Raw genomic sequence first — 24,012 nt, 5'->3', positions numbered from 1 at the left:
CGATTGGATCCACGGTGCAGATCAACAAGAGCAATAATTTTATTTGAAAAGTAAAATGAAATTCAGCTAGAAAATGCCATACTCTGCATTTCGACATGTGCATTTTAGGGGCTTGTCTCTGGGGCTTCTTCTTTTTATATCAACCATGTTTTCTTCTTTCACATAACAGAGAAGTAATTAATATGTCTACAAATATGTTAAAACATTTTTCTTCACCATAATATTCTGCAACTAAGCTAAACACATTTCTTTCACTTTTTAGATATCCGTTTTTAAAGAACTCTTTGACTTATTACCGGGTTCTAACTATAAAATTCACTTTCTTAAAAACTAAGTAACCAATTGTTTATAAGAAAGAAGTAGTAATATCAGCTAATGAAAGATCATTCAAATTGAAGTGACCAATAAGCAGAGCAGTCAATAAGCAGAGCAGTATTGAGTAATATTACTAAGTGGCTGCCAATCAAAATACCATTTGTTCCAATCCCTGTGACCCACCATGAATGGGAATAAGCCTTGTGCAGGGCCGGACTGACGCGCTGGGGAAAGCACCGATGAGCCCTGAGACCTGCTTACTCCGCCCCCTCTCCACATCGACCCCGCCCCTAATTGCACTGACTGCGCCCCTTTTCTTGTCGGCACTTCAACTCTGTGCCCATCAGAGTAGCAAGCAATGATGATACAGAGAGCTGTGAGCTCTCTGTACTGCAGAGAGCACTGTGTGGCTCTACTAATCCAAAAAAAGGATAGGCCTAAGCCACAGTTCACACACAGGAAAAGCAAAACAGATTAATACCACCTAAGCTGCAAACTGTAGATAGAAGAACGTTTTGGCATGCATGCTACAGTATAGTAAAGGAACTGCAAATTTTACTGTGACTGTCCTTTAAGATATTGCTGGATGATGCTGGAACTGCAAAATATATTTCAACAGCACCTTTCAGATTTTGGCGGAACTGTAAACTATACTTTGACAGAGCCTTTAAAGAGAACCCGTCAGGCAAATTAACCCCCTAAACTAAATATATTTTCATAAACTGGCATTAGAAAGCATTGCCTCTATCCCTCCATTGTCCCTCTACACGCCTGTAAACTTAAAGGGGTATTCTCGTCTCGGCATTCACATTCAGTTTCATTAATCTGCCATATATAAACATTTCTTCAATTGGATGTTATTAAAAAAATGATCCTGTGTGAAGATAATTTCTCATAAATGTAGTCATGTTGTCCCTTAGAAACCAGATAGCTTCCTCGGATACGACCACGTCACACTCTGGCAGCGGTGGCCAGACTTGCGCTATAGGGTCCTGCCAGACTACCAGGATTCAGCAATCATTACCACAGGGTGGCTGTGCAACATGTAATAACTCCAGGACATTTTATATACAATAACCTTTTGTTTATTTGTGCAATCACTCCAGCAGAGGTGGCCGTATCCGAGGAAATTATCTCGTTTCTAAGGGACCACATGACTACATTTCTGAGAAATTATCTTCACACAGGAAAAATTTTTTTAATAACATCCAATTGAAGAAATGTTTATTAATGGCAGATTAATGAAACTGAATGTGAGTGCCGAGACGAGAATACCCCTTTAATCAATAAGGTCCTAAAGCTGTATGCAAATGACCTGTGAGTGTCCAATGAGTCATTAGCATATTCAAGCTGTCCAGCTTAATCATGAGTGGGAGGCACAGCCACACCCGCAGTGCTTGACTGACAGCCAGAATAATGGTGTAATGCTTCCTCCATGTGCTTCCTCGTGCTGACACCCCCTGCAGCCTGTGTGTATATGAGGTACTCCTATACACATGACTGACAGCCTGTATAATGATGTGAAGTATAATGGTGTAATGACTCCTCCATGTGCTTACAGGTGCTGGCGCCACCTGCAGCCTGTGTGCATGAGATACTCCTATACACATGACTGACAGCCTGTATAATGGTGTGAGGTATAATGGTGTAATGGCTCCTCCATGTGCTTGCTGGTGCTGGCGCCCCCTGCAGCCAGTGTGTATGAGATACTCCTATACACATGACTGACAGCCTGTATAATGGTGTGAGGTATAATGGTGTAATGGCTCCTCCATGTGCTTCCTGGTGCTGGCGCCCCCTGCAGCCAGTGTGTATGAGATAATCCTATACACATGACTGACAGCCTGTATAATGGTGTGAGGTATAATGGTGTAATGGCTCCTCCATGTGCTTCCTGGTGCTGGCGCCCCCTGCAGCCAGTGTGTATGAGATACTCCTATACACATGACTGACAGCCTTTATAATGGTGTGAGGTATAATGGTGTAATGGCTCCTCCATGTTCTTCCTGGTGCTGGCACCCCCTGCAGCCTGTGTGTGTGTATTTGAGAGATACAACAGCTCCAGGCAGCCATGTTATAGCAGAACATGTCAGATTCATGTGTAGCTGATGTCTGTGTCTCTTACATGTGTATTAGGAGGACAGAGTATGTCAGCAGATAAAGCACAGACACTAGCAATGCTTTACTATACATTACACACAGTCATGAGTAGGGGGAGGAGAGGGGAGGGGGAACAGGGGTGACATCATTGCCTCTGACCATGTGACCAGCCTTATTTACATAATAAAGAATAGATGATTTTATAATGATTAATGCATGAATTGACTAGATATTGGCTGGGATGGGATCCTTGTCAGCTGCTCCAACAGGTAGAGGTGACAGGACTAGTGACAGAGACCTGATGATAGATGTCCTTTATGATTTTGATGAAACTGCAAACTATACTGCTATGGCAGTTTTAAAATTTTGCTGGAACTGCAAACTATACTGAGATTGTATCTTTACAGTATATTGCTGAATAATTCTGTAAATGATGATAGTTCTAAGTCTGGTCCAGAACTACAGCAGCCTATCAGTAGTTTAATGCAGTTCTTCACAGTGCCCTAAAATGGGCAATTATTTCAGATTTCCACCTGTCCCTAATCACAATAGTCCCTACCTAAGTGCCCTGAAAATGGAAATTGTTCGTATTTTAGAAGTCCCTGTCTGTCTGATCCTGTAAAGAGCAGAAGCCTCTCTTTAGCTCTCGTACCTGTCTGTTATGGCATCTGGACATGTGACCCTGCTTTTATACTACAAAGTCACATGTCCCACATGACCAATCACAGCCATTCCCACAGAAGACATGTCTGTGGCTGCTAAGGGTCTGCAAGCTGGTTGATTGGCTGTTCAGCCATCAACAAACTTGGCGTTTTCCCCCAAACAGAAACCTGTGGCAGAAACAACAGTGGCTGTTCGGCTTAGGAGGACATGCATGCTGAATCCACCAAATTCAGTACGGACCTGTAGTACTGTAGTACTGTAAGAGGATATGAATGAAATGAGCACCATGACTAACACTGTAGTACTGTATGATGCAAATAGTACAAGGACTGGTAGTGTAAAGTAACACTGATGTAAATACTACTAAAACTAGAACTGTAAGGTAACACTGATTCGAATAAAACTTACCGTATATACCGGCGTATAAGACGACTTTTGAAGACAGAAAAATATTCTGTCTTCTCTGGGGTCGTCTTATACGCCGGTAATCGTCTTATACGGCGGGTCCCGGTGCATGGAGAGGGCTCACGGGCTGAGCCCTCTCCATAGCCGGTAAGTCTTTGCTGCATATTGCAGCAAAGGCTTACCGGTAACACTCGCGATCGGTGCTAGCACCGATCGCGGGTGTTTGCACAGCGATGGCTGCCGGCAGCCGCAAAAAGCTGCCGGCAGCCTCAAAAAGACATCGGGGCGCATACTCACCCTCCGTTGGCCCCGATGTCTGCGCTGTGCTGTCTTCAGTCTTCCGCGCCGTCTTCTTTCTTCTGCTGGCCGCCGCCATGCTTTTCCCCGGGGCGGCGCCTAGTATGACGTCAGCAGCAGCGCGTCATACTAGGCGCCTACCGGGGAAGATCAATGGCGGCGCCCGGCAGAAGAAAGAAGACGGCGTGGAACACTGAAGACGAGCCGCGCAGACATCGGGGGAGCAGCGCAGCACATCGGGGCCACCGGAGGGTGAGTATATAAGTTTTTTTTTTTTTTAATGCTGGGCTGGGCTGTATACTACTGGGGGCAGTGCTGTATACTACTGGGGGCAGTGCTGTATACTACTGGGGGCTGTGCTGTATACTACTGGGGGCAGTGCTGTATACTACTGGGGGCTGTGCTGTATACTACTGGGGGCTGTGCTGTATACTACTGGGGGCAGTGCTGTATACTACCGGGGGCTGTGCTGTATACTACCGGGGGCTGTGCTGTATACTACCGGGGGCTGTGCTGTATACTACCGGGGGCTGTGCTGTATACTACCGGGGGCTGTGCTGCATACTACCGGGGGCAGTGCTGCATACTACCGGGGGCAGTGCTGTATACTACCGGGGGCTGTGCTGTATACTACCGGGGGCTGTGCTGTATACTACTGGGGGCTGTGCTGTATACTACCGGGGGCAGTGCTGTATACTACCGGGGGCAGTGCTGTATACTACCGGGGGCTGTGCTGTATACTACCGGGGGCTGTGCTGTATACTACCGGGGACTGTGCTGCATACTACCGGGGGCAGTGCTGTATACTACCGGGGGCTGTGCTGTATACTACCGGGGGCTGTGCTGTATACTACCGGGGGCTGTGCTGTATACTACCGGGGGCAGTGCTGCATACTACCGGGGGCAGTGCTGTATACTACCGGGGGCAGTGCTGTATACTACCAGGGGCTGTGCTGTATACTACCGGGGGCTGTGCTGTATACTACCGGGGGCTGTGCTGTAATGGTAATGTTGTATGTTCATGAGCGACAGTTTTCCTGCTATATACCTGCATGTCATAAGAATTTACATTAAAAAAAGGACCATGTTAAATTCAAATCTGTTTTTTTTTTTTTTTTTACCGGTGTTTTGTATGCGTTGGAAAAGGGGTAGTCTTATACGGTGAATATATCTTAAACTCTATATTTTAAACAGGAAAGTAGGGGGGTCGTCTTATACACCAGGTCGTCTTATACGCCGGAATACACGGTAGACTAGAACTGTAAGATAACACGAATGCTTATAGATAAAATAGTACTAAAGGCGCTACTTTAAGATATTGCTGTATGATGCTGGAACTGCAAATAGTATTAACAATTTTTTAAAAATAAATCTACCATAAAAATCAAGCATGGCTAAACCAGGGACACTTACCCATAGATCCAGGCACCATGACTCTGGTAATCTTTTTAGGTTTGTTATTCATGGCCTCCTTGCTTATGCTAATGTGCCTGAAAGGCTACTGAGGTGGTTCCTAGAGCCCCTCCACACTTCAGATTAACAGCACTGTGTGCTGACACCTCCTGTGCTGCAGTGAGAGTACAACAGACAGATGTGGAAGGTGCTGGTCAGGAGCAGAGGGGCAGGTTGAGGCAGTCTAACAGGCTGTGGATTTGCAGCACATAGGGACTCTGGGAACCACCCCAGTAGAATTGCAAATTGTATTAACATTGGTCCTTTAAAACATTGCTGTATAATGCTGAAAATGCTAAGTGTACTCACACTGGCCCTGCGCTATAGCAGCCTATGAGTAGCAGTATATCCTAAAAAGGAAAATAATTTTTAGATTTCCACCTGTCCCTAATCACAGTAGCCTGGTTTCCCTACCTAACTGCCTTGGAAAGGGTGATCATTCATTTTTGCTACGTCCCTGTCCTATCAAGAACGGGAACCTCTTCCTAGCTCTTTCTATTGTCTGTCATGCAGTGCTGAAGACCTGGATTCAAGTCCCGGGGTCAACATCTGCAAAGAGTTTGTATGTTCTCTCCGTGTTTGTGTGGGTTTCTTCTGGTTCCTCCGGTTTCCTCCCACACTCCAAAACATACTGGTCGGTTGTTTAGATAGTGAGCCCATGGGGACAGGGACTGATCTGGCAAGTTCTGTGCAGTGATACATAATCTATGTCTGCTACATAAATAAAGAAATTATTATTATTATCATGTGACCCTGCCTCTTAAACAGCAGGGACATATGTCCCACCAAGCCACTCCCAGCTCAAACCAGATAAATCTGTGGTCGCTAAGGGAATGGCGGCTAGTTAAAAGACAACCTGTCATTTGGCTCAGGAGTCTGGTGTGCCGATCCCGCCATGTTTGGTACGGACGTTAACTTTGCAGTTCTGCTCGATAGTTATCTTATTATTTTAAGTACTTTTCCTAGATCTTCTGCATCACTGTGTGACCAAGGTACAGACATAAAGGTAAAAGTAAACAATGAGAACTTTCCAGGAGGTCAGGTATTTTCAGCAATTGTTCTCACTTCCCTATGCCGACTCGTCCCTGGGTCAAGGTGAGTCAAGTTGGCTTAAATACACCTGGGGCAAAAGTAAATTTCCCTGCTCTATACTGTACCTATACATTAATGCACATGATAATGGAAAGTGACTTGTAGCTTAGACTCAAGTTAAGTACTAGCCAAATCCAGGGGCAGATTAAGGCTGCCATGGACCCTGGGCTGTTTGAATATTATAGCCCATAAAAGTCCATAATTTACTTCCTACATCTGGTCCTTCCTAGTATAATATTTGGTGGGTGGTTTGGGTGACCATGGGCCCCCTTGAAGACTTGGGCCCCAGGATACCACCCTATATTATAATTGACTAATGGCCCAAACTACTATTGTCTTATGTTATTGTATGTCAATGTCCGAACATATCCTCAATGAAATAATTTCACAAGTATATTTCATAGATTCCTCTCTTTGCAGATTAGTCACATGACACATAGATATATCCTGTGCCCTTGATTTTATAACATGTCTCATCCCAAACTCACTCCTGGGTCAGCTTTTCCATATTTCTGTGCTACCAAGGTATAATGGTGATTTCAAAATTTCCATGGGTTCAATAAGTCCATGCACTAGTCAAAATTTCCCACCTAAGGTAGCTTCCCGTGGCCACTATCATGGAGACATACTGTAACAAGCCTGTTAACTCTTCTGTACTTCCTGACAAAACTTCTTGACATTTGTGCCTTCTTTTCTACTGTTTTACCTAGAACTTACCTGTGGCACAATTTGCCATCTATCAACAGTGCCTAGAATAATGAAGTGTTCATGTTTTTGTAATGTGTGTGTAAGTGTGGGGGGCAGGATATGAGGTCATTTACCAATATACATCTAGTAATAGTTCTGCTCCGCTTTCCTGATCACATGATCCTCAATCTGTGGCCATTTTATGGTCAGAAGTGTCAGACTGATGAGGTAAAAGACAGGAGGCTTCACTTTACAGAAAGTAGAGCAGAACTTTTAATAGATGTATATTGGTAAATTACCTATAACTAGAGATGAGCGAGCACTAAAATGCTCGGGTACTCGTTATTCGAGACGAACTTTTCCCGATGCTCGAGTGCTCGTCTCGAATAACGAGCCCCATTGAAGTCAATGGGAGACTCGAGCATTTTTCAAGGGGACCAAGGCTCTGCACAGGGAAGCTTGGCCAAACACCTGGGAACCTCAGAAAAGGATGGAAACACCACGGAAATGGACAGGAAACAGCAGGGGCAGCATGCATGGATGCCTCTGAGGCTGCTTAATCGCACCATTATGCCAAAATTATGGGCAACAGCATGGCCATGACAGAGTGACAGAATGAAGCTAGATAGCATCTAAAACATCCAATAATTGACCCTGACACTATAGGGGACGGCATGCAGAGGCAGCGGCAGCAGCGGCAGGCTAGAGAGTGGCATGGCGACATACCCTAAATGGACTCAGGCTTCAAACCAATGGGTGGCAGAGAGGAACCAAAGGAGGTGAGCAAGAAGCGCTCAATTAATATCGGTACATGATAAAAGTTTGCCAGTATATTTTGTGGATTACACAGCAGGGTGGCGACAAAGTTAACATGGAAGCCATGAAAACAACCCAAAATTCTGCCTGACACAGCTCGTTTGATAAGGGGACCATGTATGGAGGCAGTGAACTAGTAGTAGATTAAAGGTGCTGCAGTTAAAACTATGTTAGTTGGATCTTAGCATGGAGCTGGCGCTCCGCTGCCAGGCGAGCTTTCGCCAATCCAAGCCCCTGTCTCTAGGCTACTCCCCAAACAGCACTTCTAAGAACCTTTTGTATAAGATCAAGTGTAGTAGCGTTCTTATAAGTTTAGGATATGGCGGGTGAGGGGAATGTAAACAGATGCGCAAGAAGCACTGAAATAATATCGGTAAATGATAAAAGTTTGCCAGTATATTTTGTGGATTACACAGCAGGGTGGCGACAAAGTTAACAAGTTTGTTGTGGAAGCCATGAAAACAACCCAAAATTCTGCCTGACACAGCTCGTTTGATAAGGGGACCATGTATGGAGGCAGTGAACTAGTAGTAGATTAAAGGTGCTGCAGTTAAAACTATGTTAGTTGGATCTTGGCATGGAGCTGGCGCTCCGCTTCCAGGCGAGCTTTCGCCAATCCAAGCCCCTGTCTCTAGGCTACTCCCCAAACAGCACTTCTAAGAACCTTTTGTATAAGATCAAGTGTAGTAGCGTTCTTATAAGTTTGGGATATGGCGGGTGAGGGGAATGTAAACAGATGCGCAAGAAGCGCTGAAATAATATCGGTAAATGATAAAAGTTTGCCAGTATATTTTGTGGATTACACAGCAGGGTGGCGACAAAGTTAACAACTTTGATGTGGAATCCATGAAAACAACCCAAATTTCTGCCTGACACACCTCGTTTGATAAGGGGACGATGTATGGAGGCAGCTATATGGACGACTTTTGGAGGTAGCAATGGAGACAACGTGTGGAGGCTGCTATGGAGACAATTTAATTTGGATAGTGCCTGTATGTGGCAGTCCAAAAAAGTTTTCAAACCAGAGGAGCAGGTAGGTGGCCCTCCAGAAAAATGAAATAGATTGAGTGCCTGTATGTGGCAGTCCAAAAAAGTTTTCAAACCAGAGGAGCAGGTAGGTGGCCCTCCAGAAAAATTGAATAGATTGAGTGCCTGTATGTGGCAGTCCAAAAAAGTTTTCAAACCAGAGGAGCAGGTAGGTGGCCCTCCAGAAAAATTGAATAGATTGAGTGCCTGTATGTGGCACTCCCAAAAATTGTTTAAAACAGAGGACCGGGTAGGTGGCCCTCCAGAAAAATTAAATGCATAAAGTACTATAGCTAGAGCCAGTGGGCCCTGTCAAAAAATAGCCAGTTTCCTCTGCTTTAGTGTACAAAGAGGAGGAGAAGGAGGAAAATGAGGAGGAGGAGGAGTGGATAAATTATTCAGGTTGAGCTTCCTTCATCTGGTGGAGATTGGAAATTATGAGAAATCCAGGCATTATTCATCTTAATAAGCGTCAGCCTGTCAGCGCAGTCAGTCGACAGGCGTGTACGCTTATCGGTGATGATGCCACCAGCTGCACTGAAAACGCGCTCGGACAACACGCTAGCGGCAGGGCAGGCAAGAACCTCCAAGGCGTACAGCGCCAGTTCGTGCCACATGTCCAGCTTTGAAACCCAGTAGTTGTAGGGAGCTGTGTGATCATTTAGGACGATGGTATGGTCAGCTACGTACTCCCTCACCATCTTTCTGTAAAGATCAGCCCTACTCTGCCGAGACTGGGGACAGGTGACAGTGTCTTGCTGGGGTGACATAAAGCTGACAAAAGCCTTGTAAAGCGTACCCTTGCCAGTGCTGGACAAGCTGCCTGCTCGCCTACTCTCCCTCGCTACTTGTCCCGCAGAACTACGCACTCTGCCGCTAGCGCTGTCAGAAGGGAAATAATGCTTCAGCTTGTGCACCAGGGCCTGCTGGTATTCATGCATTCTCACACTCCTTTCCTCTCCAGGGATGAGAGTGGAAAGATTTTGCTTGTACCGTGGGTCCAGGAGAGTGAATACCCAGTAATCGGTGCTGGAATAAATTCTTTGAACGCGAGGGTCACGGGATAGGCAGCCTAGCATGAAATCTGCCATATGCGCCAGAGTACCAACGCGTAAGAATTCACTCCCCTCACTGGCCTGACTGCCCATTTCCTCCTCCTCCAACTCCTCCAACTCCTCTTCTTCTGCCCATACACGCTGAACAGTGAAGGACTCAACAATGGTCCCCTCTTGTGTCTCGCCAACATTCTCCTCCTCTTCCTCCTCATCCTCCTCCACCTCCTCCGATATGCGCTGAGAAACAGACCTAAGGGTGCTTTGGCTATCAACAAGGGAATCTTCTTTCCCCGTCTCTTGTGACGAGCGCAAAGCTTCCGACTTCATGCTGATCAGAGAGTTTTTCAACAGGCCAAGCAGCGGGATGTGTACAAACATAGGACAAAAGGCAGGATCAATGACCGCGCTTCTCAGTGTAGAAAAGGTTTTTTATTTGATTGCATGCGAGGACGACGCGTTTCGGGAGCGTACCGTTCCCTTCTTCAGGTCCGTATGATTTTAATACAATATTCTAAAAAATATATATATATATATACGTATATCAGATATATATAAAAACATAGACACAAGTAGGTAAAATGCATAAAATATAAATAAAATAGATTCGTACATAGAGGTGGTTAGTATGGAGAACATGGGTGAAAATTCATACGGAAAATCGGATTCGAGACTAAGATTCTAACTGTTTAAATCAGCTTTTGCTGTACAAACAAATAAATATAAATAAAAGGTAGCGAAATAAAATTACATTGTGGATACATCAGATAAATAAATAAATAAGACATATTATATATAGAAAGGATATAGGGGACAGGAAAGGATCATGAGAAAGACGTAGACTAACCTATGTGGCCTTGATCTAGCCTGTCCTGGTGGTAAAGGATGTGAAATCTATCCTAGGATGATGTTGTTCCTAGGAAGTTTGAGGGAGATAGAATGTAACAGTATAGTACATTTTGTGGTGATTGATGTGTGGGAGGATGGGAAGAAAGGTGGCTTACCCTGGCAGTATTAGCTTGATTTGTTATGTTAATACTGTAGATGAGATGGTCCTGATCCGTCCCTGTGTGGTACATGGGGTTAGAGAGTGACTCTGACTGGTAGGTAATATAATAAAGGAGACTTACTTAGTCCGAGTTCGGCTATTCAAGGAGCGCTGTGCGTGGTGTCTCCTGCAGTAGGGTAAGGAGCGCTGTGCGGTGCGTTCCGTTTGACATTTCTTATATGCGCTCGTGCGCGCGTGCGCACATGGGGAAAGGGGAGGGGAGGAAGCCTGCGCATGCGCAGTTTGAGGGATCGCTGTCAGACGCGGTGAGGATTGTTAGGTTGCCTGGGAGACAATGTGGAGGAGCGATTAGGTATCGGGCAATGATACAGTGGTATTTTAAGACAGGTAAATAATGATTAGGGGACTGAAATGTCAATAGTGTATATGTTCCATGGGGCCAGGTGAGAAGGTAATGGGGGAGATTGTGGATGTATTATGGATAAGCGGTGAGACCACGGGGAGCAGCAGAGTGGACATTTATGATGGGCAAATAGTATAGTTAGTGGTGAGCAGTGAAAGGGGAATGAAGTGGTGCCTTTCCAAGCTGGGAGAAGGGGGTACTTGTAACTACGTAATTATTAGTGTAGCCTTACGTTCTTTCTAGTGTCTCATTGAGACCATAGGGACACATAGTGTTTAATTTAAAAATCCAGTAATTTTCCCTTCTGATTAGCTGGTTATATCTGTCTGGGTGGTCTTTCGGAATTTGTTCTATTGGGATAAGGGTCAGGCAACTGAAGTTTTGTTCATGATGGGATCTGCAGTGTCTTGACACACTGTGTAGCTGGAAACCAGACTTAACCTTGCTGCGGTGCGTGTTCATTCTTTCTCTTAGTGTTTGTGTAGTTCTCCCGATATATTGTAACATACACGGGCATTGCAGTAGGTAGATTACGAAATCTGAGGCACAATTCAAGAAAGAGGTGATTTCAAATTTTTCACCTGTGGTTATAGAGGTGAATATTTTGGTACGGTGTTGTATGATGTCACATGTGAGACATCTGTCGCTGTTGCAATGGAATGCTCCTTTTAAAGTTGGGAATAGGGACATCTGTGGTCTTAATATCACTTTTTTTGATGTGCGTGGTTTCGTTGGTGCCAATATCGTTTTCAAGGTGGGTGCTCGTCTGTAGGTGAGTTTAGGACCTGCAGGGATGGATTTGGCTAGATGTGGGTCCTTTGTCAGAATTGGCCAATGCTTGCCTAATACAGTTTTGATTATTTTGTGATCTGAGGTGAAGGTGGTAATGAAATTTAGGGCCCGATCATTTGTAGGATCCTGTTGTTTCCGTGGGGCTAAGCATTCTTTCTGAGACAGGGCTTTTGTCTTCTTGTAGGCATCCTTAAGAATTTCTCTGGGGTACCCTTTTTCCTTAAAACGTTTTTGTAGCAGTTTTGATTGTTCATGAAATGTGGAGTCTTCAGAGCAGTTTTTTCTAATGCGCTTATATTGGCTGTAGGGTATGTTATTCAGCCAACTTTTGTAATGCGCACTTGTGTAGTCCAGGAAGCTATTAACATCGACCTTTTTGAAATATGTGCTTGTTAGCAGGCCGTTTTTCTTGTGGTTAACCGATATTAACAAATCAAGAAATTCAATATGGGTTTTAGAGAAATTCAGTGTGAGTGAAATACCCCAGGGGTTCTGGTTAACTGTATTCACAAATTCAAGTGCTTCTTCCTCGCTCCCTTGCCATATGATGAAGAGGTCGTCAATAAATCTCTTAAAGAGTTTGATATTAGATTTATATTTGGGGTTGTTATAAATGAAGGTGGACTCAAATTCGCCCATAAAAATATTTGCGTAACTCGGTGCGAAACGTGTGCCCATGGCCGTACCTTTCTTTTGGTGGAACACCTGGTTTTGATAGTCAAAGATGTTGTGTTCTAGGATGAACTTGATGCTTTGAATCAGGAAGTCTGCCTGAGGTGGTGGTAGTGCTGAATCTCTTTGGAGTGTTCGTTGTATTGCTTCGATGCCAAGGACGTGGGAAATGTTGGTATATAATGATGTTACATCCATCGTAAGCAGATTAAACGTAGTGTCCCATTGGAACTCCTCCAATTCTGTGATCAGCTGGGAGGAGTCACGAAGATATGTCGGGAGGTTCTTAACGTAAGTTTGTAGATATGAGTCTACATAGGCCGATAGATTACATGTAATGGAGTTGATGCCTGATATGATGGGTCTTCCTGGTGGGTTTAACGGATCTTTATGTACTTTTGGTAGGTAGTAAAAAAGGGCTAATCGTGGGTGGGAGGGAATGATGAAGTCCCTTTCTTTTTTGGTTAGGATCCCTTTTTGGTAGGCCAGCTGGGTGAAGCCTTTGAGTGCTTCGAGATGTTCGTTACTTGGATTGTGGTCCAGTTTCTGGTAGTACTGCCCATCTGATAGAATCCTAAGGCTTTCCTTTACGTAATCGGTGGTGTTCAGAATGACTGTTCCTCCTCCTTTGTCCGCTGGTTTTATTGTTAGTTCAGTCTTATTTTTTAGAGTATTCAAGGCTTTTCTCTCTGATCTCGAGAGGTTATCCTTCTGTTTTCCCTTTCGAGATTGGTCCAATGTACGAAGTTCAGAGGATACCATTGAAAAAAAGGTTTCAATGTAAGGTCCTCTGCTTTGGGTGGGATTGTAGTTGGACACTGGTTTAAGGCCAGAGTGTAAGTAGGGGCTTTCCAAGTTCTCTGATGTTTCTTTGCTTTTTGCCTGGGAGATCGCAAAGTGCCTTTTCAGGGTTAGTTTCCGCACAAAGCTATTAAGATCTAGGAAAAGGTCAAATTCTCTAGATTTAGTGGTTGGGCAAAATGAGAGTCCTTTGCTGAAAAGTGAACTCTCTTCTTCCGTTAGTATATGGGATGAGAGGTTGAAGATGCGTACTTTTTGTTGAGTTAATCTCGGGCTATTCGTTTTTTTGTTGTTATGTTTAGTTCCTCCTCTTTTTCCTCTTGTGGTTTTTTTCTTTTTTGTCCTGTATTTGTTCTGGAGAAAATTGCAAATGCTGCTTTTGGGCTCTTGATAATTGGTATGAGCTCGTCCCTTAAAGGTGGAGTTTTTTGAGGCTGGGGAAGCTCTAAAAAAGAAGGCATTATACTATTGGAGCATGAGGCTTCTATAGAATGGTTAGTGAACTCAATGGGGCATGTTTCTGGAGGGCTTTCATCGTGTATGGTGAGGGACAGTAGGTCCTCCTGTGTTGGTATAGTTTCTGTGTTCAGAACTGCACTTTGGCTGGATGTCAGAGGACTAGATGAGTGTTGGTCTGATCTGGCTTTTATTGGTGTTTTCTTTGAGGGTGGGATGGTTTTCTTAGCTGAGTGGTTGGGTGTAATGTTACCTTGTGGTGAGCGGGACCTAGGTCTAGTATGATTCAGGGATGGAGTCTTCTTATTGTCATGTGTGGCAGAATGATCTTGACTAGCTCCTGTTGGGAGTGTGGCCTTTTGTAGTTGGGTTCTTAGGGTTTGGTTAGTAAAGGTCCTCTTTTTAGTCTCCTTTTGTTGGGGTTGCAGAGATTGGTTTGTAAGCGGAGGGGGTGGATGTGGTGACTTATAGGTGATGTTTGTTTGTGTGTCGGAATCCGGGTTCCAAATTCTATGAAGATTATCTGAATATTCCCGTCTATCTCTAGATAGTTTTTTAGATTTTTTGAGTATTAATTCCTGTTCTATCAGTCTGAGACGGTGGGATGTGGATAAATTAATTCTGTGGTATTCTTGGTGATCAGAGTAGGTTTCTAGATCTTGTCTAATTGTGTCTATCTTGTTGGTAGTGTCCTCCACTATAAGTGATCTTTTGTGGATTAGTCTCCTGATCATCCCTTTTGAGCACTCCTCCATGTATGATTCCCAATCACTGGTAAATGTGGGGTCATTATGGAAGGGGGATTGGAATGGGAGTCGGAGACCCCTGGGTGCGATGTTCTCAGTAAGGTAAATGTTTAGAAATGAAATGTCTATGGTGTGCTGTATCTCTATTTTGAGAAGGTCTTCCAACCTTAAATATAGATCAGTCATAGTTTTTGTTTGTGTGTCACTATAAGTGGCTGTGGCGTTGATGTGGTTAGCCAAGGGTTCCTTGGTGTTGGAAAATTTTCGGATTAGAGATTCACGGTGTGTCCATCGGTTATGGTAATAGTCCATTTTTGTGAAGATGCTGCACGTGTATTGTAGGTTGGTCCCCGAGGGGGTAGCGGTGGGAGACCTACAGTAGTTCTGGAGTAACGACGTTAACCAGAATAGAGATAGTTATAGGATAGATTGTAAAAAGGAAGAACACAGCGCATCAAAATAACATAGAAAATTCGGTGTGAAAAGGAAATTCGATGTAGATCGTAGTAGGAGCATCAATTAATGAGTCAACTGAGGTTTAGCTGCGTAGTCCTGCTTCCCGATCTGGTTAGGTCGGGATTGGGAAATGTACAAACATAGGACAAAAGGCAGGATCAATGACCGCGCTTCTCAGTGTAGAAAAGGTTTTTTATTTGATTGCATGCGAGGACGACGCGTTTCGGGAGCGTACCGTTCCCTTCTTCAGGTCCGTATGATTTTAATACAATATTCTAAAAAATATATATATATATATACGTATATCAGATATATATAAAAACATAGACACAAGTAGGTAAAATGCATAAAATATAAATAAAATAGATTCGTACATAGAGGTGGTTAGTATGGAGAACATGGGTGAAAATTCATACGGAAAATCGGGTTCGAGACTAAGATTCTAACTGTTTAAATCAGCTTTTGCTGTACAAACAAATAAATATAAATAAAAGGTAGCGAAATAAAATTACATTGTGGATACATCAGATAAATAAATAAATAAGACATATTATATATAGAAAGGATATAGGGGACAGGAAAGGATCATGAGAAAGACGTAGACTAACCTATGTGGCCTTGATCTAGCCTGTCCTGGTGGTAAAGGATGTGAAATCTATCCTAGGATGATGTTGTTCCTAGGAAGTTTGAGGGAGATAGAATGTAACAGTATAGTACATTTTGTGGTGATTGATGTGTGGGAGGATGGGAAGAAAGGTGGCTTACCCTGGCAGTATTAGCTTGATTTGTTATGTTAATACTGTAGATGAGATGGTCCTGATCCGTCCCTGTGTGGTACATGGGGTTAGAGAGTGACTCTGACTGGTAGGTAATATAATAAAGGAGACTTACTTAGTCCGAGTTCGGCTATTCAAGGAGCGCTGTGCGTGGTGTCTCCTGCAGTAGGGTAAGGAGCGCTGTGCGGTGCGTTCCGTTTGACATTTCTTATATGCGCTCGTGCGCGCGTGCGCACATGGGGAAAGGGGAGGGGAGGAAGCCTGCGCATGCGCAGTTTGAGGGATCGCTGTCAGACGCGGTGAGGATTGTTAGGTTGCCTGGGAGACAATGTGGAGGAGCGATTAGGTATCGGGCAATGATACAGTGGTATTTTAAGACAGGTAAATAATGATTAGGGGACTGAAATGTCAATAGTGTATATGTTCCATGGGGCCAGGTGAGAAGGTAATGGGGGAGATTGTGGATGTATTATGGATAAGCGGTGAGACCACGGGGAGCAGCAGAGTGGACATTTATGATGGGCAAATAGTATAGTTAGTGGTGAGCAGTGAAAGGGGAATGAAGTGGTGCCTTTCCAAGCTGGGAGAAGGGGGTACTTGTAACTACGTAATTATTAGTGTAGCCTTACGTTCTTTCTAGTGTCTCATTGAGACCATAGGGACACATAGTGTTTAATTTAAAAATCCAGTAATTTTCCCTTCTGATTAGCTGGTTATATCTGTCTGGGTGGTCTTTCGGAATTTGTTCTATTGGGATAAGGGTCAGGCAACTGAAGTTTTGTTCATGATGGGATCTGCAGTGTCTTGACACACTGTGTAGCTGGAAACCAGACTTAACCTTGCTGCGGTGCGTGTTCATTCTTTCTCTTAGTGTTTGTGTAGTTCCCCATCCCTGAATCATACTAGACCTAGGTCCCGCTCACCACAAGGTAACATTACACTCAACCACTCAGCTAAGAAAACCATCCCACCCTCAAAGAAAACACCAATAAAAGCCAGATCAGACCAACACTCATCTAGTCCTCTGACATCCAGCCAAAGTGCAGTTCTGAACACAGAAACTATACCAACACAGGAGGACCTACTGTCCCTCACCATACACAATGAAAGCCCTCCAGAAACATGCCCCATTGAGTTCACTAACCATTCTATAGAAGCCTCATGCTCCAATAGTATAATGCCTTCTTTTTTAGAGCTTCCCCAGCCTCAAAAAACTCCACCTTTAAGGGACGAGCTCATACCAATTATCAAGAGCCCAAAAGCAGCATTTGCAATTTTCTCCAGAACAAATACAGGACAAAAAAGAAAAAAACCACAAGAGGAAAAAGAGGAGGAACTAAACATAACAACAAAAAAACGAATAGCCCGAGATTAACTCAACAAAAAGTACGCATCTTCAACCTCTCATCCCATATACTAACGGAAGAAGAGAGTTCACTTTTCAGCAAAGGACTCTCATTTTGCCCAACCACTAAATCTAGAGAATTTGACCTTTTCCTAGATCTTAATAGCTTTGTGCGGAAACTAACCCTGAAAAGGCACTTTGCGATCTCCCAGGCAAAAAGCAAAGAAACATCAGAGAACTTGGAAAGCCCCTACTTACACTCTGGCCTTAAACCAGTGTCCAACTACAATCCCACCCAAAGCAGAGGACCTTACATTGAAACCTTTTTTTCAATGGTATCCTCTGAACTTCGTACATTGGACCAATCTCGAAAGGGAAAACAGAAGGATAACCTCTCGAGATCAGAGAGAAAAGCCTTGAATACTCTAAAAAATAAGACTGAACTAACAATAAAACCAGCGGACAAAGGAGGAGGAACAGTCATTCTGAACACCACCGATTACGTAAAGGAAAGCCTTAGGATTCTATCAGATGGGCAGTACTACCAGAAACTGGACCACAATCCAAGTAACGAACATCTCGAAGCACTCAAAGGCTTCACCCAGCTGGCCTACCAAAAAGGGATCCTAACCAAAAAAGAAAGGGACTTCATCATTCCCTCCCACCCACGATTAGCCCTTTTTTACTACCTACCAAAAGTACATAAAGATCCGTTAAACCCACCAGGCAGACCCATCATATCAGGCATCAACTCCATTACATGTAATCTATCGGCCTATGTAGACTCATATCTACAAACTTACGTTAAGAACCTCCCGACATATCTTCGTGACTCCTCCCAGCTGATCACAGAATTGGAGGAGTTCCAATGGGACACTACGTTTAATCTGCTTACGATGGATGTAACATCATTATATACCAACATTTCCCACGTCCTTGGCATCGAAGCAATACAACGAACACTCCAAAGAGATTCAGCACTACCACCACCTCAGGCAGACTTCCTGATTCAAAGCATCAAGTTCATCCTAGAACACAACATCTTTGACTATCAAAACCAGGTGTTCCACCAAAAGAAAGGTACGGCCATGGGCACACGTTTCGCACCGAGTTACGCAAATATTTTTATGGGCGAATTTGAGTCCACCTTCATTTATAACAACCCCAAATATAAATCTAATATCAAACTCTTTAAGAGATTTATTGACGACCTCTTCATCATATGGCAAGGGAGCGAGGAAGAAGCACTTGAATTTGTGAATACAGTTAACCAGAACCCCTGGGGTATTTCACTCACACTGAATTTCTCTAAAACCCATATTGAATTTCTTGATTTGTTAATATCGGTTAACCACAAGAAAAACGGCCTGCTAACAAGCACATATTTCAAAAAGGTCGATGTTAATAGCTTCCTGGACTACACAAGTGCGCATTACAAAAGTTGGCTGAATAACATACCCTACAGCCAATATAAGCGCATTAGAAAAAACTGCTCTGAAGACTCCACATTTCATGAACAATCAAAACTGCTACAAAAACGTTTTAAGGAAAAAGGGTACCCCAGAGAAATTCTTAAGGATGCCTACAAGAAGACAAAAGCCCTGTCTCAGAAAGAATGCTTAGCCCCACGGAAACAACAGGATCCTACAAATGATCGGGCCCTAAATTTCATTACCACCTTCACCTCAGATCACAAAATAATCAAAACTGTATTAGGCAAGCATTGGCCAATTCTGACAAAGGACCCACATCTAGCCAAATCCATCCCTGCAGGTCCTAAACTCACCTACAGACGAGCACCCACCTTGAAAACGATATTGGCACCAACGAAACCACGCACATCAAAAAAAGTGATATTAAGACCACAGATGTCCCTATTCCCAACTTTAAAAGGAGCATTCCATTGCAACAGCGACAGATGTCTCACATGTGACATCATACAACACCGTACCAAAATATTCACCTCTATAACCACAGGTGAAAAATTTGAAATCACCTCTTTCTTGAATTGTGCCTCAGATTTCGTAATCTACCTACTGCAATGCCCGTGTATGTTACAATATATCGGGAGAACTACACAAACACTAAGAGAAAGAATGAACACGCACCGCAGCAAGGTTAAGTCTGGTTTCCAGCTACACAGTGTGTCAAGACACTGCAGATCCCATCATGAACAAAACTTCAGTTGCCTGACCCTTATCCCAATAGAACAAATTCCGAAAGACCACCCAGACAGATATAACCAGCTAATCAGAAGGGAAAATTACTGGATTTTTAAATTAAACACTATGTGTCCCTATGGTCTCAATGAGACACTAGAAAGAACGTAAGGCTACACTAATAATTACGTAGTTACAAGTACCCCCTTCTCCCAGCTTGGAAAGGCACCACTTCATTCCCCTTTCACTGCTCACCACTAACTATACTATTTGCCCATCATAAATGTCCACTCTGCTGCTCCCCGTGGTCTCACCGCTTATCCATAATACATCCACAATCTCCCCCATTACCTTCTCACCTGGCCCCATGGAACATATACACTATTGACATTTCAGTCCCCTAATCATTATTTACCTGTCTTAAAATACCACTGTATCATTGCCCGATACCTAATCGCTCCTCCACATTGTCTCCCAGGCAACCTAACAATCCTCACCGCGTCTGACAGCGATCCCTCAAACTGCGCATGCGCAGGCTTCCTCCCCTCCCCTTTCCCCATGTGCGCACGCGCGCACGAGCGCATATAAGAAATGTCAAAGGGAACGCACCGCACAGCGCTCCTTACCCTACTGCAGGAGACACCACGCACAGCGCTCCTTGAATAGCCGAACTCGGACTAAGTAAGTCTCCTTTATTATATTACCTACCAGTCAGAGTCACTCTCTAACCCCATGTACCACACAGGGACGGATCAGGACCATCTCATCTACAGTATTAACATAACAAATCAAGCTAATACTGCCAGGGTAAGCCACCTTTCTTCCCATCCTCCCACACATCAATCACCACAAAATGTACTATACTGTTACATTCTATCTCCCTCAAACTTCCTAGGAACAACATCATCCTAGGATAGATTTCACATCCTTTACCACCAGGACAGGCTAGATCAAGGCCACATAGGTTAGTCTACGTCTTTCTCATGATCCTTTCCTGTCCCCTATATCCTTTCTATATATAATATGTCTTATTTATTTATTTATCTGATGTATCCACAATGTAATTTTATTTCGCTACCTTTTATTTATATTTATTTGTTTGTACAGCAAAAGCTGATTTAAACAGTTAGAATCTTAGTCTCGAACCCGATTTTCCGTATGAATTTTCACCCATGTTCTCCATACTAACCACCTCTATGTACGAATCTATTTTATTTATATTTTATGCATTTTACCTACTTGTGTCTATGTTTTTATATATATCTGATATACGTATATATATATATATATTTTTTAGAATATTGTATTAAAATCATACGGACCTGAAGAAGGGAACGGTACGCTCCCGAAACGCGTCGTCCTCGCATGCAATCAAATAAAAAACCTTTTCTACACTGAGAAGCGCGGTCATTGATCCTGCCTTTTGTCCTATGTTTGTACATTTCCCAATCCCGACCTAACCAGATCGGGAAGCAGGACTACGCAGCTAAACCTCAGTTGACTCATTAATTGATGCTCCTACTACGATCTACATCGAATTTCCTTTTCACACCGAATTTTCTATGTTATTTTGATGCGCTGTGTTCTTCCTTTTTACAATCTATCCTATAACTATCTCTATTCTGGTTAACGTCGTTACTCCAGAACTACTGTAGGTCTCCCACCGCTACCCCCTCGGGGACCAACCTACAATACACGTGCAGCATCTTCACAAAAATGGACTATTACCATAACCGATGGACACACCGTGAATCTCTAATCCGAAAATTTTCCAACACCAAGGAACCCTTGGCTAACCACATCAACGCCACAGCCACTTATAGTGACACACAAACAAAAACTATGACTGATCTATATTTAAGGTTGGAAGACCTTCTCAAAATAGAGATACAGCACACCATAGACATTTCATTTCTAAACATTTACCTTACTGAGAACATCGCACCCAGGGGTCTCCGACTCCCATTCCAATCCCCCTTCCATAATGACCCCACATTTACCAGTGATTGGGAATCATACATGGAGGAGTGCTCAAAAGGGATGATCAGGAGACTAATCCACAAAAGATCACTTATAGTGGAGGACACTACCAACAAGATAGACACAATTAGACAAGATCTAGAAACCTACTCTGATCACCAAGAATACCACAGAATTAATTTATCCACATCCCACCGTCTCAGACTGATAGAACAGGAATTAATACTCAAAAAATCTAAAAAACTATCTAGAGATAGACGGGAATATTCAGATAATCTTCATAGAATTTGGAACCCGGATTCCGACACACAAACAAACATCACCTATAAGTCACCACATCCACCCCCTCCACTTACAAACCAATCTCTGCAACCCCAACAAAAGGAGAATAAAAAGAGGACCTTTACTAACCAAACCCTAAGAACCCAACTACAAAAGGCCACACTCCCAACAGGAGCTAGTCAAGATCATTCTGCCACACATGACAATAAGAAGACTCCATCCCTGAATCATACTAGACCTAGGTCCCGCTCACCACAAGGTAACATTACACCCAACCACTCAGCTAAGAAAACCATCCCACCCTCAAAGAAAACACCAATAAAAGCCAGATCAGACCAACACTCATCTAGTCCTCTGACATCCAGCCAAAGTGCAGTTCTGAACACAGAAACTATACCAACACAGGAGGACCTACTGTCCCTCACCATACACGATGAAAGCCCTCCAGAAACATGCCCCATTGAGTTCACTAACCATTCTATAGAAGCCTCATGCTCCAATAGTATAATGCCTTCTTTTTTAGAGCTTCCCCAGCCTCAAAAAACTCCACCTTTAAGGGACGAGCTCATACCAATTATCAAGAGCCCAAAAGCAGCATTTGCAATTTTCTCCAGAACAAATACAGGACAAAAAAGAAAAAAACCACAAGAGGAAAAAGAGGAGGAACTAAACATAACAACAAAAAAACGAATAGCCCGAGATTAACTCAACAAAAAGTATGCATCTTCAACCTCTCATCCCATATACTAACGGAAGAAGAGAGTTCACTTTTCAGCAAAGGACTCTCATTTTGCCCAACCACTAAATCTAGAGAATTTGACCTTTTCCTAGATCTTAATAGCTTTGTGCGGAAACTAACCCTGAAAAGGCACTTTGCGATCTCCCAGGCAAAAAGCAAAGAAACATCAGAGAACTTGGAAAGCCCCTACTTACACTCTGGCCTTAAACCAGTGTCCAACTACAATCCCACCCAAAGCAGAGGACCTTACATTGAAACCTTTTTTTCAATGGTATCCTCTGAACTTCGTACATTGGACCAATCTCGAAAGGGAAAACAGAAGGATAACCTCTCGAGATCAGAGAGAAAAGCCTTGAATACTCTAAAAAATAAGACTGAACTAACAATAAAACCAGCGGACAAAGGAGGAGGAACAGTCATTCTGAACACCACCGATTACGTAAAGGAAAGCCTTAGGATTCTATCAGATGGGCAGTACTACCAGAAACTGGACCACAATCCAAGTAACGAACATCTCGAAGCACTCAAAGGCTTCACCCAGCTGGCCTACCAAAAAGGGATCCTAACCAAAAAAGAAAGGGACTTCATCATTCCCTCCCACCCACGATTAGCCCTTTTTTACTACCTACCAAAAGTACATAAAGATCCGTTAAACCCACCAGGCAGACCCATCATATCAGGCATCAACTCCATTACATGTAATCTATCGGCCTATGTAGACTCATATCTACAAACTTACGTTAAGAACCTCCCGACATATCTTCGTGACTCCTCCCAGCTGATCACAGAATTGGAGGAGTTCCAATGGGACACTACGTTTAATCTGCTTACGATGGATGTAACATCATTATATACCAACATTTCCCACGTCCTTGGCATCGAAGCAATACAACGAACACTCCAAAGAGATTCAGCACTACCACCACCTCAGGCAGACTTCCTGATTCAAAGCATCAAGTTCATCCTAGAACACAACATCTTTGACTATCAAAACCAGGTGTTCCACCAAAAGAAAGGTACGGCCATGGGCACACGTTTCGCACCGAGTTACGCAAATATTTTTATGGGCGAATTTGAGTCCACCTTCATTTATAACAACCCCAAATATAAATCTAATATCAAACTCTTTAAGAGATTTATTGACGACCTCTTCATCATATGGCAAGGGAGCGAGGAAGAAGCACTTGAATTTGTGAATACAGTTAACCAGAACCCCTGGGGTATTTCACTCACACTGAATTTCTCTAAAACCCATATTGAATTTCTTGATTTGTTAATATCGGTTAACCACAAGAAAAACGGCCTGCTAACAAGCACATATTTCAAAAAGGTCGATGTTAATAGCTTCCTGGACTACACAAGTGCGCATTACAAAAGTTGGCTGAATAACATACCCTACAGCCAATATAAGCGCATTAGAAAAAACTGCTCTGAAGACTCCACATTTCATGAACAATCAAAACTGCTACAAAAACGTTTTAAGGAAAAAGG

At 43.4% G+C, this 24,012-nt stretch overlaps 1 long non-coding RNA gene across 1 annotated transcript in view; it reads right to left on the bottom strand.

Annotated features, from left to right (window-relative positions):
* The window catches only part of LOC140075114 (uncharacterized), a 64,090-nt gene that overhangs the window by 9,055 nt on the left and 31,023 nt on the right, over positions 1-24,012 (bottom strand). The gene's annotated exons all lie outside the window — the stretch shown is intronic.

The sequence above is a fragment of the Engystomops pustulosus genome, chromosome 8 (assembly GCF_040894005.1).
Source record: "Engystomops pustulosus chromosome 8, aEngPut4.maternal, whole genome shotgun sequence".
In the NCBI taxonomy this organism is placed as follows: Eukaryota; Metazoa; Chordata; class Amphibia; order Anura; family Leptodactylidae; genus Engystomops; species Engystomops pustulosus.
Note: the sequence above shows the minus strand (reverse complement) of the source record. Positions and strands in the feature narration are given on the sequence as shown.